This window comes from Stigmatopora argus, chromosome 21, assembly GCF_051989625.1.
Source record: "Stigmatopora argus isolate UIUO_Sarg chromosome 21, RoL_Sarg_1.0, whole genome shotgun sequence".
Taxonomy (NCBI): Eukaryota; Metazoa; Chordata; class Actinopteri; order Syngnathiformes; family Syngnathidae; genus Stigmatopora; species Stigmatopora argus.
Window position 1 is genome coordinate 3,683,742 of NC_135407.1, and position 18,364 is coordinate 3,702,105.

The 18,364-nt window shown below is 40.8% G+C and overlaps 1 protein-coding gene across 1 annotated transcript in view; it reads left to right on the forward strand.

Moving 5' to 3' along the window:
- The window catches only part of trps1 (trichorhinophalangeal syndrome I), a 111,208-nt gene that overhangs the window by 2,744 nt on the left and 90,100 nt on the right, over positions 1–18,364 (forward strand). Inside the window, exon 2 of the mRNA XM_077591033.1 lies at positions 3,053–3,117. The gene's annotated coding sequence lies outside the window, so the exon portion shown is untranslated. The remainder of the gene's footprint in view (positions 1–3,052; positions 3,118–18,364) is intronic.

Consider the following 18,364-nt stretch of genomic DNA (forward strand, 5'->3'; position numbering starts at 1 on the left):
ATGAATTTCTCCTTATATTTCCACTTTATTCTCACTTTTTCTTCCTTCCTTTGTATCGTAAAGATGACACTTTTTTCCAATCCAAAACAAAATTGAAGCTCAGTAAAGTGAAACTCTTTTAGTGAAAATGGAACAACTTGTTTTAATGTTTAGTGTTTAAGGTTCTTTTTTTAACTTATTTCCCCTTGATTTTTGTTTAAAACTGTTTTCATGGGGAATCTGAAAATTCCATCATAAATAAGTAAACATTGTTATTGCAAAATTGAGACATTTTCGTGTAAAAGAAAATATAATGTATACAAACATTTTCATTCAATAATTTGACATTCCCCCTAAAAATACTTTCTAGAAATAGCCCGAATAGTCTTGAAATTTATTGACATGCTTATTGCTAATTTGATGATGTTTTGTTCTAAAAATCATCCTTTTTTTAATGAAATAATTGAGTCTGAAGTTTGAATGTGCCCTTGTATCCTTGACAAATCCTCCTCCAGCAACTCTGCTGTGACCATAAGTCCAACTTCCTTTTCAGCACTACCGAAGAAGCAGTTGAAGGATTTGTCTTGCACTTGAGGATTTCAGTGGTTTAAAAAAAGAAAAAGCAACCTTGGTCCTAACCTTGTTCGGATGTTTTTAAAGCTCCAGGAAAGATGGGGGGCTTACGCTCACGGCTCTTACATGAGTAGAGATCATTGAATAATTGATTCCTTTTGTTCATTCCGTTGCTCCAGACACACTCCGCCAAAGACCAACAATGCCCAAGCCGCTAAAAGAAAACACCTTTTTTTTCTGATCGCATTCATACCTGGACTGTTTGTTTCGGACTAAACCCAAAAGTTGCTAGTGTGCACATTTTGTGCTGGTGTGCATGTGAATAAACCTGCGAACTCTGGTGTGGAGCAAAAATTCAATCTGAGACCTCGCCAAAGAGTTTCTTTCCTTTCGCTACAGTGTCCGATATCATATCTTTTTGCACATACCTGGAACTCAATACCAATTAGCATAGGTGAACTCCCCTCTCTGAAACTCTTTGCCAATCATCTTAAAGCCTGGCTTCATTGTGATCACAACACTGACTAGACCTGTAGCATTTGTGTATATTTCATCGTTTTTCTGCTGCTTTCTAGTCTTTTGTCCTGTTTTTTTTCTTTCTTCTCCTCCCTACTATTGCATACCTGTCAACCTCTGCCGATAACTGCCCTTATAAATGATTATGATTCCCCTTACAAACCCCCAAAAAACCTTACAAACACCGTACGAGTCGTACCAAACGTCCGGCGACCAAAAGTCCGGCGACCAAAAGTCCGGCGACCAAAAGTCCGGCGACCAAACATCCGAGTACCGTGAATGGATGGATAGACCGAAAAACTGGGATAAGTTCCTAACCTAGAAAAATGGAGCAATTATCTAATAGACTTGCAGACTGACTTGGACCGATTGATGAAATATCAGACCGACTGGTAGAACAACCAATAGGTACAACCTGTCAGACAGCGGACAGACGGCCTTTCCTGGTGCCAATACACCCTAAAACCTGCCACCCGCGTCCGATTTGTGGCCCACGAGCCGGAGTTTTTCCACCCATGTCATCTGGAGAACGGCCACGTGCATGTGCGTGCGAGGGCTAGCGATAATGTTGTGTTTAGGGACAGTTAATTTAGTTGGCAAAGACAAAATGCGCGTATAAATATCCCCGCGCCCGGGACAGCCTGACGCAGCTTGACAAAAATTATAGTTATGGCCGCGTTGGCGTCCTGACAGTGTGAGTCAGTTACGCGCAAGATTTACGGTTATTGGGGGAGGTGAGGCCAGGACAGCAAAGTAGGCTTGTACACAAATAGCATGTACGTTAAAAAAAACAAAAAACCCAACAACCCTGATTTCCAGCGCCCGTTAAATTATCTTCACGCTCGGAATATTTTACGGTGGACACGGAGATGTGTTGTTGCCACGCAGCGCTAATCAATACGTTCTTTATAGGGAGCGGCAGTAGCTCAGGCCATAAGGACTTGACAGCTTGGAGACCCAGCGGGCGCATTGAAACAAGAGGCAAGTGGAAGCTGCTCGCTCCAGATCCAACTTCCCTTTATGAGGAGCACTGAGGTGCTACTGACAAAGACCCCGACTCCCACAACTGCCGGCAAGGGATCCGACATCTCAACCCTGAAGCACGCTTTTTAAATCCGCCGTCCGATAAAAAGCAAACGGCGAATCCGCCCATCATTTGGCAGATTTTTTAAACAAAATACAAAACGTGAAGCGTCATAACTGTTCGGACATATCGCTTTAATACGACGCCTACTAACGCGGGCACGGAAAAAAAAACCTCATTTCCCGTAGGCGGGGAAGGGGGACGCAGTCATTCCGGGAAAACCTGAAACCGACAATCATTCGCGGAGATGACGACACGCTAAATTGCAACGATTCATCACATGTCATGAGGCCGAATGCATTCGCGCATCTCAGGTGGATCAGATCCAAAATGGAAGCCAGCGCAGATGGAATATTCCATTCATTTTTTTTATTTTTTATTTATTTTTTTGGTCAAGGCCCCGACACATACAGTGGCTAATTTACTGTGTGGCACACAAATGGAAACAAAGCTCCGAAATAGCAACAAGTTGCCACCAGCCCTCAGATTTTGGCGTCCAAATGACGGATGCCATTCGAGGATGGCGTCCATGAATTATTCATGGGGGGGAGAAAAAAAAGTTCCGCAACTCACCCACCGTGTTTAATCTATCGCCTATGAGTGATGTCCCGCTTTAGAACGGCGATCACTCACTAAGTGTGAATTTATTTTTCATTATAGCGCCTCGCCAACCCCGCAGGGGTCATCCATAACGGCGCTATAGGAACGTCTGCGATGCAAATGTTGGGGAGGCTAAAGAGCGGACGCTCACATTTATTCCATTTGTTCCTGTGTGGCCTCACTTCATTTGTCTGCTCGGTTCATTGCGGGTGATTTATCCATGTAGAAAATTCGACTTTTTCACCATTTGTCATGTTTTTCATCTTACTTAATATTTTTTTTGTTCTTTTTTTTTTTTAGTTTGAGGAATTCCGACAGCCGGCTACGACGCAGGATCGTCTGTCCCAGGCAATCTGCTATGAAAGGTAACGATGACGATCAAACGCGAATGAAAGAAAAGTGCAGTGGCCCAACAGGGGACCAAAGTGATGAACACAGATTGTGAAATATTTTGAAAGCTTCAAACAACTGCTAGTTTAATATGATGCATTACATAAAAGGGATGAAAAATGACTAGCAGGCAGAGAATGAAGTTGTAGATTTTGAGTCAGTAGTTTTAATTTTCTAATCTTTGATAAATGACCAAGTAGACATTTTCTTAAAGAAAACTATACGATGGGAGGGAAGTCGTTGTCGATTTAGGCCACGTTTAAACTACAACGACCTTAAGCAAAAGTGGCGTTAAAATTAAATTTTAAAAACTGTTTTCAGCCCCCCAAAACACCATCGCCATATAAACTGGCCCTAAATTGGGTGTCGATGTTCTTCAAAGATGCTGTAAATCTGTTATAGTCAAGCACAAAACAACTACATCTTACAATGTCAAAGTAGATATATTTATTTTAAATAACAATCAATTTTTTGTTTTTGTATGTTTATTATTTTAAGTTTATTTGTTATTCTGACTTTGTTTTGATTGTATTAGTTTTCCCCCCTCCATTTCAGTTATCTCAAAAATGACTTTTTTCCACTGACATATACAGTAATTGTCATCAATATGATAAGAAAAAGGTAGGTGATCAGAAAAAGCCTTTAAATGCATTATTTGTGAACTAACTTTGAAACATATCAGATGACACGAACCATGCAATTGCTGCGCTCGTTGTTCATTTTACGTGTGGGTGTGCATGCGTGGTTGACCTCCCCGTATTAAACCCGACGTACGTTGCTTACAATTTATTACCCAGAATATTTCATTGTATTTGACAAGTGCCGTTTTAACAATACCTTTATTGTATTCTTCCATCCACTAATGCCTTCGCCTTATGTACGTGTGTGCGTGTGTGTGTGTGTGTGTGTGTGTGTGTGTGTCTTCACATCCTGGCTCATAGACAGAAATAACTCTCTAAAGTAAAGGAGACAAATTTAATACCCCCCAAAAATATAGTAAATAAATAGCGGAAGAAATAATCACACACATTTGGAGAACACAGACACTCTTTATCCTTCATAACTGTTACAAATACTGTACATGGATTTATGACAGCTGTGGAAAAGTCTGGGAAGTGTCTGTGTGTTTGAGTCCTTGTGTGTGTGTCAGCTCAATGGCGCGTTACCACGTGCTCTTCATGGGTTTGGCCGCGAGTTCGAGTCCCTTTTCCTCTTTGAATGCCCCAACTTAAATAAATAAGAGGGTCTTGTGCCATTGGCAATTCTCGATGGGGAAAAATAGTGAAGTGTCAAGAGTATCTTATGCTTTTTTTGGGGAGTTGGTCTTATTTTTGAGTATATTGATGGTAAGCGCCAACAAAGCTTCAACAAAATTCATCCATTGTGAATCTCAGTATTTCGGCCTGCCCGATGAAATGGTAGATCTCGTTCCAGATTCTGGATTTTTTTCCCCTTTAAAGTTTTGTTGTTTGATTCCGTGGCATGAATCGACGCCGATTCCGTTAGCTTCAACCCCAAATGGCCAGCGCACCGGGGATTACCGGGCAGATTCCCTGGGAAATGGCGCAAATCTAAACAAACTCCACGTACACAATCAGGCGGTTCTGAGTCACGCTCCCAATCGGGTTGTAAGTTTGTAGGAACACCAACGTCGACACGGAACACACACATCGACGGTCAGCGGACGGGCGACGGAACCGTTGCCGTTGTGCTCGGCCGGCTCGCACAAACACGCCAAAGGTGGCGCCCATGCCGTGGCTTTTCCATATTTACGATAGCCTTCTCCCTCCGGGGGATCGTTCCGCTTTAATTGTACGGGCGAGGAGCGACGCGTGGAAGCGTGACAAGTCCTCGTGTGTGGTCCCACTCGTTGGCGTGATGATGCCGGGGCGAGACTCCAAGTGGAGCTGCTGTCTGCCCGATCCCACCATAATTCCTTAAAGCTTATTTGATCTTCTTTTAATGCTCCTCATGTTCTATGTCAAAAGTCTTGCTCATTCCGTGATGAATGGGAAGCCTCTCGCCAATTAGAAGCAACTTTTTTCTTACAGAGATGCAGATGTTAAACCAAGTTACATACTGATCTGGCATCATCTTTGTTGTTTCCAGAGGTCTTACAGTTTGCCTTTCCAGTGAAATTTTCCCCCAAAATTGATGGCTGAAGTTCAGCAAAGATTTCCACATTGAATCTGATGGCATGAAATAACTCAGTTTGACGTCGTTTGTAAAAGCCAGATAAAGAAACAACATAGAGAAAATAAGAGAGGCTACATAAAAAAGCCACATTTTGAATGATTTCTTCTTCAACGCATTTTGCGGACTATAAGTTGCACTCTTTTTCATTATTTGGTTGCGCTTGGGACTCATAAGTGTGACTTTTATGTTGTTTTGTTAGGCTATAGTTATTTGGAATATTGTTATGTCCTTTCCTTGTAATGTAATCGTATGTTTTCTACTTTTACGCTTGATTGCTTCACTGCCATGTTGTAAACATTTTAATAGTTTCCGCCTGAAACGTTGTAAGAATAAGTTAGCGCGGCATTGCGCAAAAAATGGCCAAAGACTCGACGAGAAGTCACACAACGATTTACGATCTCTTCCCAACATAGAACCGCGATGTCCGTGATATAGTCATGCCGTGTTCTGGGAAAAAAACACTGGCTGTTGCCTTTCTATTCTTCAACTCAGAAGGAAGTAGAAAATGTCCACCGCAAATGTAACTACTCTGGACATATTACAACATGTTCTTTTATAACTCGCATGGATAATTCGCAGCCCGCTGACCCGAAAGCGGGTAACGACCGCGTTCGGAGGCAAAGCATGATCGCGAGTAGACGAGTAGGAGACAGTCATGAATGCTAATTAGCAACGCTGCTTATTTTATTTACCCGCCGGCTGTTTATCAGGCTTTTTCATCGGAGTCGTACCGGCCCTCATTAGCGCGGGTCGGTAACTCCCGCGCTGTAAAAACTCATTAGAGGCGCTGCTTGCCCCTAAAGAACGCTCAGGTCATGCAATCGCTGTGTCAGTGTTGCATCATCAAACCCATGACTCTTAAAAAAAACTCCATGTGGGAATTTGAATCTGTTTTTGATCCATCTTTGGGGTGACCAAGTTGCTCTTTTGGTTTTGCCCAACAGAAGTCAATCTCCGACAACGACGTTCAATAGAAACTCACCTTCGTGCTGGAAACCCCGCTTTTAAAATAAGGTTAACAATGTTGTAAAGCGCAGCAAATTAGTGCTAATGTCATGGTTCCAGTACTTAACCTGTGTGTACACAGCAAAGGGAAACTACATCCAAGCATTATTGCTGAGCTAATCCCACAAAACATTCTTTGCCGCCGAGTCAGCTTTTTTTGGTGGGCGTGCTGCCGCATAAATTCGCTCCCCCGTTCATCTTTCACGGCCGCGGTTTTGACCCGTCGACTCCTGACGTTCTCGCTCGCTAACGCCGGCTTAATAGGAGTTGTATGCAAATCACGGCGAGTCACCCTTCACGCCGGATGACAGCAGGAGGTGTGGAAGCCATCTTTGTAGAATACCATCGGGCTAATACTTGGCGAGCTCAGAGCTCGTTAGCATTCTTTTGGGACGGGGAGTCATTAGGTTTTATTGCCGCTTGATGAGGAAGGTTCTAGAAGATAATGCAGACCTATTAGAAGAAGCTCATGCTTGTCGGCCAGTCTGATCAATACAACCAACTGTTTTTCTTTTGGTCCATCTATCTGGTTGCTCCTTCACCCGGCCGGCCATTTCTTACCCTAATTATCTGTTGATCTGTCAGTCATTAGGTCTGTCCATGAGTCTTTTGGCTTATCCAGCCAGTTATCTGTTAATCGGTCAGTCCATCCATCCTCTTCTAACTGGTTCTCTGTGTGCCAATGGGATGATTTACCAATCAGTCCGACCATTTCTCAGAGTTAATAAGACAATTGATCTGTTTGGTCTAATTCTTCAGTCAATCCACCCATTCTGGCGTTCTCTTTGGTGGTCAAAAAATATCTCTGAGCAACCAAACACTTTTCACCTTCTGTATTTTTTGGTTGTTCAGTCCATTTGTCCATTCACCCAACAGGCACATCTATTTATTTAGCAGTTTGCACACTAGGAAAGTCCAAAACAAAACGTATCTTTTATCATTTGATTCCCTTTCATTCATTCATTTTCCGTACTGCTTATCTTCACAAGAAGGGGGTGTTGAGACCACCTCTCTGGCAAGGCTCTTTGTTCAAAGTGGCCCAAAAGTGGCACACCACTTGCATCCTGAAACAACAACCTAAATATCTGACTCTGTTGCCCAGGCCATCTGTCAGCAAATCTCCCCAATCGTCCGTCAGTCGCTCAATCGATGCAAACCTTGGGGCCCCCCCTCCATCAATGTTCCTGTGTGCCCATCCAATGTTCCTATCTTTCTGTCCATCTGTCCCTCTTATCACATGACATGCATCCATCCATCAATCACCGGGTTGACGTATCGATCCATTCCTCACTGGACTCAACTATCCATCGATTCACTAGAATGTAATCACGCTTTTATCAATCCATCCGCCCTTCCACCCAAGCCTGTTTCATTGGATATTTTTTTGTTATTTTCCTCCACTTTTCCAAGCACTGGAAGGACTGAAATGAAATGTCATTATTTGTGTGCATGTGTGTGTGTTTATGACCAGGTATTTCTCTATGCTGGAACTGCTTGTTAAACCATTTTCGAAAAACAGGTGCAGTTTGTCTGAATGACTCTCTGTTTTGCACACCACTCACCCCCTTAAATCTGGGTGTACGCGGGTGCGCGCGCGTGTGCGCAAGCATCTAATGAGCACAACCTCAGCCGTCACGTCTGACAGCCGGCTTCCTGACAACACACCTAAGAAAACACACCCGTGCAGCACACGTGTGCCGGCGCACACAGTCACCTACACACAAATACACACGCATGTACATTTTTAGAAGCCCGCGTGTGTTTGCGCGGGTAAACACGCTCGACGGAAAACGGCGTGCAGCTCCCGCCGCTGACAGATGAAAACATGACGTCTCCAAAGTGTCAACATTTTAGTGGCCTCCCTCCTCTGATTGATTGTCGTGTTTGGCAAAGTGGCGGAGTGAGGCGATGGAAGCTCGGAGGGCAAGATAAAGACCCCTTTCACTCGTTGCGTTTCCACTTGTAAACGGGGAACGGGAACGCCGATTCGGTGCGTAGACGTCTCTTCCTCGGATCAGAGCGAATATTCACATGCTAACAAGTCATTGTCAACATTTGATGCCTTGGTTGCTGCAGCTTGAACATTTGATTGAGTTGAAACGTTCTGTCTTTTAGGTTAGAACTTTATTTCATCCTGTATTCGGGAAATTTCTTGGTTGCAGTAGCAAGACAGACATAAGACACACAAGACATTGTAGACCTAGGGGAAAAAATGGAGCCACACGGTGTGTTTTCTTGACTTGCAATTGTTGTTTGGATCATCTTCTGGATTTTAGATTTCCCCCAGTTAAACAATACCAATTTGGTGCTATTCTTTGAATGATTTTATAAACTCTCACTTCAGAAACTTTCACTTCAAGTTTTGCGTCCTCGTGTTAGTGTGTTTTTGTAGGCAGATTATCAAGCATTGAGGCAGATAAAAATACGCTAAATTTGACGTTTTGGAAAAGTATTCGCCAAGCTCCAAATAACAGATGCCTATTTTAATACCCAAGCAGTTGGATGGTGGTGCTAATTTTCCACTAATGATCAAAATAAGTGTCAGAAGTCAATTTATTTGAAGAAAGAATGGTTGCTGAGGTTTTAAAAGAAAAATGCCACTTCACTTCTTGGCCTATTTTCTCATCTTGAGTTCTAAGGAGAAAAAATATGACTAAATTTGATCATAGTTCAAATATCTATACCGTTTTTGGAACTTTTACGAATTCTTGCATGAGGCCAGTCCCATATCTCATCCAATGGCTGACATTTTTTTTACTCCCAGTGCTATTCTGTTCGTGAGGGGGAAAAAAATTCAAATTAATATATCACACAGATGCAAAAAGGCAGCTCTTATTTGATTAGAACCTGTTTGAGCTAGAACAAATAAAGGGCAAAACCAAATCAAAGCATCCTCACAAACTCATGCTACATGCATAATGCGCACGTGTATGATGGAAGCCTAATTTAAACAGACAAGCGGCCTTTGCTTTCCGCCGATGACAACACAGAAATAAAATAAAACCCAGGCATGTTCATTTTTCTCAAGTAGAAGTACATTGTCAATATTTTGCCCAGCTGCTGGATTTATACGCTGTTCTGTGTTGTTCCAGCAATAATTAATAACCGCTGCTTTGCAAAGATGCTATTTTTGGGTCCGCCGCTATTAAAGTAATGCAGCATAATACAACAGAACCGCCAGTAAATTATCCCTAATGGCCTTCATAATGCTCCATCTATTTCAGTGGACTGCTTTTTCCCCGATGTTTTGATTTACGGATTCAGTTGCGTGCACTGTTGCGTGCACAATTTAGGTGTTCCTAAATTTTTTTCTTCCCCGTCATGATAAGAGGCACTTGTCAATCAACCCGGCGGAACACAATGGGACGAGCTGGCCGGCGGCCAGTTGCCGCCGCGTCATGTTAAACGATGCTGATCAATAACAATTGCCCGTTCGCCTCGTTTATTTGAAAGCGTACCTGACAAAGTATGATGGGATTGATTTTCCGAAGAAGTTGAAAATGATGACTGCTTGCTTTAATCGTTCATTATATATCGGCTTATCTTTTTCTAGTTTGCGTCTGTAGATATTTACTCTTGAACAGCCTCATGTTCATATTTCATTGCCATTAACCAGGATGGAAGTCCAATCAATTGGGTCTGGGAGGGCCTGGTAGTAAAAAAAAATATTCGACTCACCCTGATTTGAACCACATGTAAACTCTGACTCTCCTTTTTATAACGGCGACATTTTCTGCACCTTGGTGTAAAATTCATGTTGGCAAGCCTGCATTTTTTTTCTTTTTTACTTTTTGAAGGTTGGAGCGTTCGGTGTCTCGCTCGCTTTTTTAACAAGAGTAATAATTTGCGCAGTGGATGACAAGGCCACACTTAGGAGAGATAACTCAAGTAAAGCTTCGGGGTAATATTCACATTTTATCCTCGTTTACTCCGCATTGTCTATATGGTATATCACGCAGGGAAAAATTTCATAAAACTCATTTGAAGTACGTATAACTCATGTATAGCTCCAATATAATGTTTTTTTTCTGCGGGCCTGAAGTCTTCAGATGAGAAAAAAGAAAGCAAAACAATCAAAAAGGGAAAAAAATAACTTCCCAATTTTGCTTAGTGTTCAAAACAAAACTTTACTCAGTGAAAATCGTAGCTTTCTCCTCAATTTGCAGCAATTTTCTCACTCCCTCACCAGATCCAATTGACTTTATTCATTTTTTTTCAACCACATCTATTGTATTTACACCCCTTAGTCCAATGGCTTCATGGTAATTGGAAATTCCAGCGTGCGACAGGGGGATTTTGTTTATCAAGAAGGCTGGGGGAAAATGCCACTCACACACAAAATGGCAACAAATGGTGCCTCCGCCAGCTAGATTGCAAAATATGCTTGGCTAAGCGCACTCCGTTGAGATTATAGACGCCCGTTCTCCATGTGCGAGGGCGTACTAAACACCTGACCTCAATTTGTGCTGCTGCTCACCTCGGAATGCCATCTTCATTTGTCCTTGATCCCCAGAAGAGACACAACAACGAGGAATATTATTTTCTGCAAAGACGTCCCAGTATTTTAGTCATCCTTAGGGATGCTAGTCTGTAGTAACGTGGATGATTGTGCAGTATTGTCACTCCAATTTACTCATAACTCGGCTGGGATAATGATATTGTACTATTAAAAGGGCATTTATACAAGGATTAACATTCTTGTATTTAATTTTCATTACTATTACTAGATGTCATGGATTAGATGGATACTACCCTATTGAATATTTGCGCTATTTTAATGCACTATTATTTACATTATTATTTATTTACACTATTATATACATAATTATTTATTTACACTATTATATCCATTATTATTTATTTACACTATTATATACATTATTATTTATTTACACTATTATATACATTATTATTCATTTACACTATTTTATACATTATTATTCATTTACACTATTATATACATTATGTCAATTTTACATTACTGGCAAGGATAAATACATTACTTACACAGGATTTCAAAAATATTACTTAAAATGGACAACTAATTTGTTTATTTATTTGAATATTTCAATATTTTAATAACTCTCCCGCACTGCCCTCCACACTTTTTTTAATTAACATCTCACCAAGTTTTCACCTTTACAAAATTACATTAAAAACAACTTTTTTTTCTAAAAACTTTTGGGGGCAAAATTAAACCAATGCCCATCCAACTTTTAGTACAAAGCCAATGCATTGAGTGTGTCCTGTCCGTATATCACCGGCGCGGCGCCCAATTTGCCTCTTCACGGCGCCCGCTTCACCTGCCTTGCCGCGTACGTGCGTAATTTTGTTTTCATAGTTTAGGTGTCAAAAAGCCACGGTGAGCTACTTGTTAGCATGTTGTTAATTTCCCCCTCTTGCTGTGCCTCTCTCTGCTCGTGTGCAATTATTAGTTAAACTGTGTGTTTGTATTTGCGATTGCATGAGCGGGCGTAATTGTAGTTGTGACAGAGCTGAGTACTTTTGAAGTGGCGCTCGGTGCCTGATTTTCAGTCACCCTGTTCTCTGATATATTCCAGTACCTTCTCCTATTCCAGATTGTCTTTCTTTAAAGTCTTAAATGCTGTGTATAGGTTTTAATATGCTGTCCCGATCAACCCTCGATGTAAATGAATAGAAAACATGGAAGCATCCTTCCAGAGGCGTTTTCACTTGGTCCTCCCCGGACGGACGCTATAGAGGCAATTAAGTGGCGACTCTGCAAGTAAATGTCACTCCGTCTGCTCCTGGCCTCATTAAATAAAACCTTAATTCAGACTTGACACTGTGCACTTAAGACGGGGGATCAGGCTGAATTCAGACTGCAGTTCCAATGGAGTGTCTATGGCAGAATTAATGGGCCAGACTTCAATATGTCAATTTGGCCAACGGGTCGGCTAAACTATTGAGAAATGATGCCCAACTTAAATACCCGCGAGCAAAGGGAAATCGAGGAAATGGCGATTGAGAGAATTGGTAATGTTAAAATTGATGGGTCATTGCAAAGAGAGGTGTTAGTCAATACGGTAGTTTGCTTTGTTCATGTACTGCAGTAGAAAGTGAATGTGCCGGTTGGAATTGGCATTAAACTGTAGGAATGAAGTCATAAGGATCCTTTTGAGTTGAGACAATAATGAGGTAGGTTTTTGAAGTAGATACATTTATTAGGATTTTTTGGGCAAGAAAAATGTGAAATACTCATACATAATAGCAGTTTAGATAATGGGGATTGTAAAAATATAGTGTTGTTTATTGCAGTGAGAATTGTGAGTCATTACTGTAGTTTACGTTTTATGTACTAGGTTGGTTTGGGCATTAAACTATTACCGTTTAAATGTAATGAATTTGAGTTGAGATAATCATGACGATGCAACGTTCTTCTGTTAATTTCAGTGAGTCTGTCGTTAGTAGGCGTCCAATCCACACTTCCACTTCAAGTGGATTGGACGCCTACTAACAACAGACTCACTGAAATTAACAGAAGAACATTGCATCCTCATGATTATCTCAACTCAAATTCATTACATTTATTCATATAATTTAATGCCCAAACCAAACTGGCCTATCACCGTTAATGATAGCCAGTAAGAAATGTCATTTGACGCTGATTTTTTTTTTGGGTACGCATATTTCTGTGTGTGTGTGTTCCCCTCGGCAAAATATATTTCATAAAGTTTGTTCATAAACTACATAATTCACCAGAGAACCACACACACACACACACACACACACACACACACACACAGGAAGAGGTGAGGATGAGGAGGAAAAATGTTATCTTCAAACACTGTGGCTTCCACTCCTCCGAGATTCTTGTGGTGCGTTTGTGTGCGTGCGTGCGTGCGGGCTTTTTCAGATGTGGTTTTGTCGGAACAGAACAACAAGCCTTTTTAACATCCATCAAGAAACTCTTCAAATCCCCATATGAATTGATAATTACAACCAGGATGCAAATTATAGTATACCCTAAAATGTATACGAATGTGTTTGTGTGTGCTTGAGCGGAACATATTTTATGATTTTTGAAGAAGAAATAATTACAAAGGGCCACGTAGATAGTCAGATTTGCTTGGCGGGGAGGCAAAAAACATGAAAGATGTGAAGAAGAGTCGAGATGCTCAAATATTCTTGGAAAGGGAACAAATCAACATCATGCATATGTTCGCAGATTGAAAAGGGAAATGGATGGCGCTAAGGGAGGGGGTATTGTGTTTTTAGACTCCCCCTGGCTTGCACGGGCCTGTAAAATGATGATGAATTGCTGTCCCTCGTTCATATCGAGTCTTGCCACCAGAATTTAGTCGGAAATGTTGTGAAAAATAATATAAAACCACACGGGGATGTGACTATTGACCAGAAAATCAGTGTGACTTTGCTTCAGCGACCCCCTGCGCTCCACAAAAATGGGAAAGTCGACCTAACGTAGCTGACCCATATGGAGGACTAAAGCTAGCAATATTAAAAATAGACAAGTTTAAAAAAAAAAATCAAAGAAATACAAAAATATGAATAAGCCAGTCATATATGATTGTTTATTTTATTTGAAACTGCCAAAAAGTATCTTAAGTCTGTTTCCTGGCTCAAATGTACCCCAAAAAGGCAAACACGCTGTTTGCCATTCCGTTGGAGCTTTAATGGGAGATTTAGCCCGAGAAGAAAACGTGAAAAGACTCAAATGTTCAATCAAAGCAACCAAATCCTCCGTTAGCTTTGTGCCATATTTTATTTCACTTTCAATTTCAACTTGCGAAAAATTGCTGTTATCATTCAGCCACCCGGGTTATTTCATTTAGCAGCTTATATCCGTAATACGGTTAAATTAAAAGCCCTCAAACACAAGCCCTTTTCGAGTTCATTCATATTCATCACTGCTTATCCATGTCAGTCTCAAGGGGTGCTGGAGCCCATCCCAGCTGACATCAGGCGAAAGGCGGACTCCACCCTAAACTGGTCGCCAGCCAGTTGTAAGGCGCACAAAGAGAAAAACAACCCTTCACACTAGACTACAGTATCTTTATTTATCTATTAATTCAACACAACGTGGAATGTGAAAGTTTCTGGAGTGAGGGTTAATACCTAAACAATTAGACAAAAATCCAATCCAAAATACATCATTATACATCAAGGGTGTCAGACTCGGGTTGGTTCGCGGGCCACATTAATGTCAACTCGGTTTCATGTGGGCCGGACCATTTTAGATATAATATTTATATATATTTTTTATAAATAAATTAAAAGAACTGGATCAAAATCCCTGAATATTCCATTTTTTATAGATCTAAAACTATGTTTATTTTAGCTTTTTTTAAATATATTTTTAGATTTTACAAAATGATTTTTGAACTAAAAACATAGAAAAAAATATTAAAAAATTACAATTATTGATTTAAAAGGGGAAAAATCAGGAAATGTAATATACATCTATACTCTTCATTTTAATTTGATCCTAAAACAGAAAGTCGGCACTCATGATTTACTTTCCCGGGCCGCACAAAATGATGCAGCGGGCCAGATTTGGCCCCCGGGCCGCCACTATAACACACTTTGCTATACATAATCACACTACCTCTAGAGGGCATCATACCTCATTTTCAAACCCGAAATGCCTGGTTTGGGTGAAATAGCTCACAATTATTCCCTCTGTATAAATGCGAATTAATTAGGCAGACAGTGGAGTTTCCGGCTTGCCGCGTGGAGGGCAGCCGACACACACTTGCACCCACACACACAAACACACACACACTCACACACACACTCTTGTACGAAGCACAAAGACATCCATCTAGCTTGTGCGGGGTCCTTAAGGCCTTAACTTGTTTGCTGTGATGGAGTGTTGCACACCTCTGTGCCTTTCTCAATTTCTCTCTCTCTTTCTTTTTCTTTTTTCTTTTTTTATGTTCCTCCTCGCCGCTCTCTTCATCACGCACTTCCCCTCCACCTTTCGCTTTCTACTTCTCTCGCTTTTGCCCCGCAGGCGCTGCTCACTCACTCTTGTCGTTAGGCTCGCATCACATTGCCAGAGGTGGGAATTATTTTCTTGCTCATTCAAATCAACGCCACTAAATGTCAAGTCGCTGTAATTAAACTTTAAGCTTTGTTGCTAACCACCAAACAGTGCTAAAGTTCTCAGGGGGTTCCACATATCATGTTTCCATCATTTGATTGAAATACTTTTTTAGATATCATAATTGAGGGAATATCCATTTTTTTTAGGAGCCTCAGCCAAATCTTTTCTAAAGAACACATCAATTCAATCATTGAGTTCTTCCTAATTATTTGAAAGGATGAATGAATATTGATGTGGGAATAAACCAAATAAAGGTTGGTTTATTGTCTGTGTTCTAATTGTGTTTGTACTTTGCTGGAGGCCCTTTTTGCAATGCTCTGATTTACATTCCCGTGGTGCGTGTGTTGAGGTGAAAATTGAAACCATTTAAATTGGAGACAGCGTATTGACGATACGTGCGCGGCGTCGAGGGAACATTTTTTTTTTGTAGCGGAGGAGAGCTTTAAAGAGTCAAAAGGCATCGACCAGCCGGCACACGTCGTCTTTCAATGCTTCTTTTTTGCTTCCTCTGTTGATTTCATTCTTTGCCACTCTCCTTAAATCTAGCTCATTGCATCCTTTTGTCATCTCAAGTGTGCTTCTAAATCCCTTTTCGATCTCTGCTTTGGCTTCTTTATGTTGCCATGTTATCCTAAAGCCACATCATCAAACTGGTATGTTAATGAAAATTGATTTTGGTTTCCGAGCCCAGGGAGAAATTTTCCGCCCATTTTTTTTCTTCTCCTTGTTGTGTCAGCAGAAAAATCAAATTCTTTACTGGCAGAGTAGGGGACTCTGTTGGATACAAGTGAGCCATTAATATAAACATAGAAAACAGAAAATATTGGCACAATATGTATCTATTCTTTGACTAAAATATCAATTAGATTGTCAATGCCAGATTTCTCTACTAATATGATTTAATGCGTATTTGGTTAAAACGCTCATAATGAAATATTAGAGTCAGTTTTGGAATCTAGGGGTCCAAAATTTAACATATTTGTACAACAGAAAGTGGAATACACTGAAATTAAATATTTGATTTTACTTGGATAACCTAAATGTTAATGCGGTTTAATTTTACATAAAGAAGATCCAATTTTGTTTTTAAAAAGGCATCTGAATTCACCTATTGACTTATAAAATGTAAAATCTTATATTACAATCTCAGTCTGGAAAAAGGCAATGTCAGAATAAAACATTTTTCTATGAAATATATCTAAAAATGTTACATTCTGACTCCCAAACACAATTCCTAATGAATGTCCTGTACAATAAGACATCGCTCATTCACTGCATCGTGATTTGGATTTGCCAAATATCTACGAAAAATTTATAAAGTACGCACAATAATACAAGCGTAAAATGGGGAAAAAAGGCAAGTCACTATTGGAGATTAATTCACTGGCCACTAGAGTGCATTGTCAACCTTCCGGAGTTAAATAATAGAACATGAAATGCGGAAAAAAGCCACGTCACAATTGGATATCATTTCAATGGTCACTAGAGCAGTGTTCACCTTCATCCCAATAATATTGAAGACATACCATAAACAAACACTGTCCCTACATCCCGGTTATTCACCTATAGCCGCCAGGTCGCGAAAAACGAGGTCTTACTGTAATTCGTATACATGACACTTGCGTTTAGTTCATCAAAACTAAAGACAAAGTAGCATATTTTCGATATCGAGAACAATAAATATTGAACCATACTCCAATGTTGCTGTTCTGTGGCCACATAGTAAAAACCAGGTGCCATGTTTCTTTACTCCAGTCCAGCCATGAAGGAGGCCCTGGTGGAAAATCCATCTGGATCACATGGTACACAAACACACACACAAACATACACGCACGTACACACACTTAATCCATCCACACAAAGCCGCTCACTGATTGGCAAATCTAGAACTAGAGATTGTAAAGATACAGCTAATTTGCTATAGGTGAATATTTACAGTATGTGTGGGGGGCGTGTCTGTGTGAATGGTGTATGAGTAGTGCTGGGGGGTAGGAAGGATCTGGCATGGCGCGCTAGTCATTTCCCTTCTAGACTCAACATCACACACACACACACACACATGCAAACACACATAGTGAGTACAAGCGTTGGAATATCATTACGGTAAGAGCTGCAGTGAGCGGGCCCCTGACACAAGTGGCCCTTTGTTCCAGTGTAGACACACACAAACGCACACACACACACAGTCAGGCCTTCCATATCGCCAATATATAATTGCCGCTATTACATGTGACTCAAATATAACTTTACATGTCTTCTTTTTTTTCCTTTTTTCTTCCCACCCCCTCCTCTTCCTGTCCAAGTGCTCCGTGTTGAACAAGAAGCATTTGAATGTTTGTGTGCCATGGCATAATGCTGTGTAAACATTACCTCAACTAACAAGTGAGCGGTAACTGCTCGCCCCTGTGTGTGTGTGTGTGTGTGTGTGTGTGTGTGTGTGTGTGTGTGTGCGTCTTTAACGTCACCGTTTGTACAGACGGCCTTTTGTTCCCCCGACTTTCACTTCAGATTCATAGCCTTGCTGTTATATTCCTCATTTCATGTGTCTTTAAATGTCATTTCCTAATGATAAAAAACATCCGTCTTTCCACAAATAGTGGTCAAGGGTGTTTATTTTCTTAACTACAGATGGGAAGGGGTCGATTAAAGCTCGGGCTTTTATTTGTGTGCGCTTATTTCATTGGTTGGAACTGCATTGCTGTTGTATTTAAAGTCATTTACTAGTAATGATGATATATCAGTGCTTTTGATGGGGGATTAATATTAATCAGTGGAACTGTTCACATACGCTGTATAGGAAATAAGGTTAAATCAGTAAATGTGAGATCTATTGCTTTGGTTGTCTCACTGTTCTGAGATCGTGGATTCCGACTGTCTTGTGTGGAGTTTTCGTTGTGTCTGCGTAGGTTTTCTCTGGGTACTCCGGTTTCATC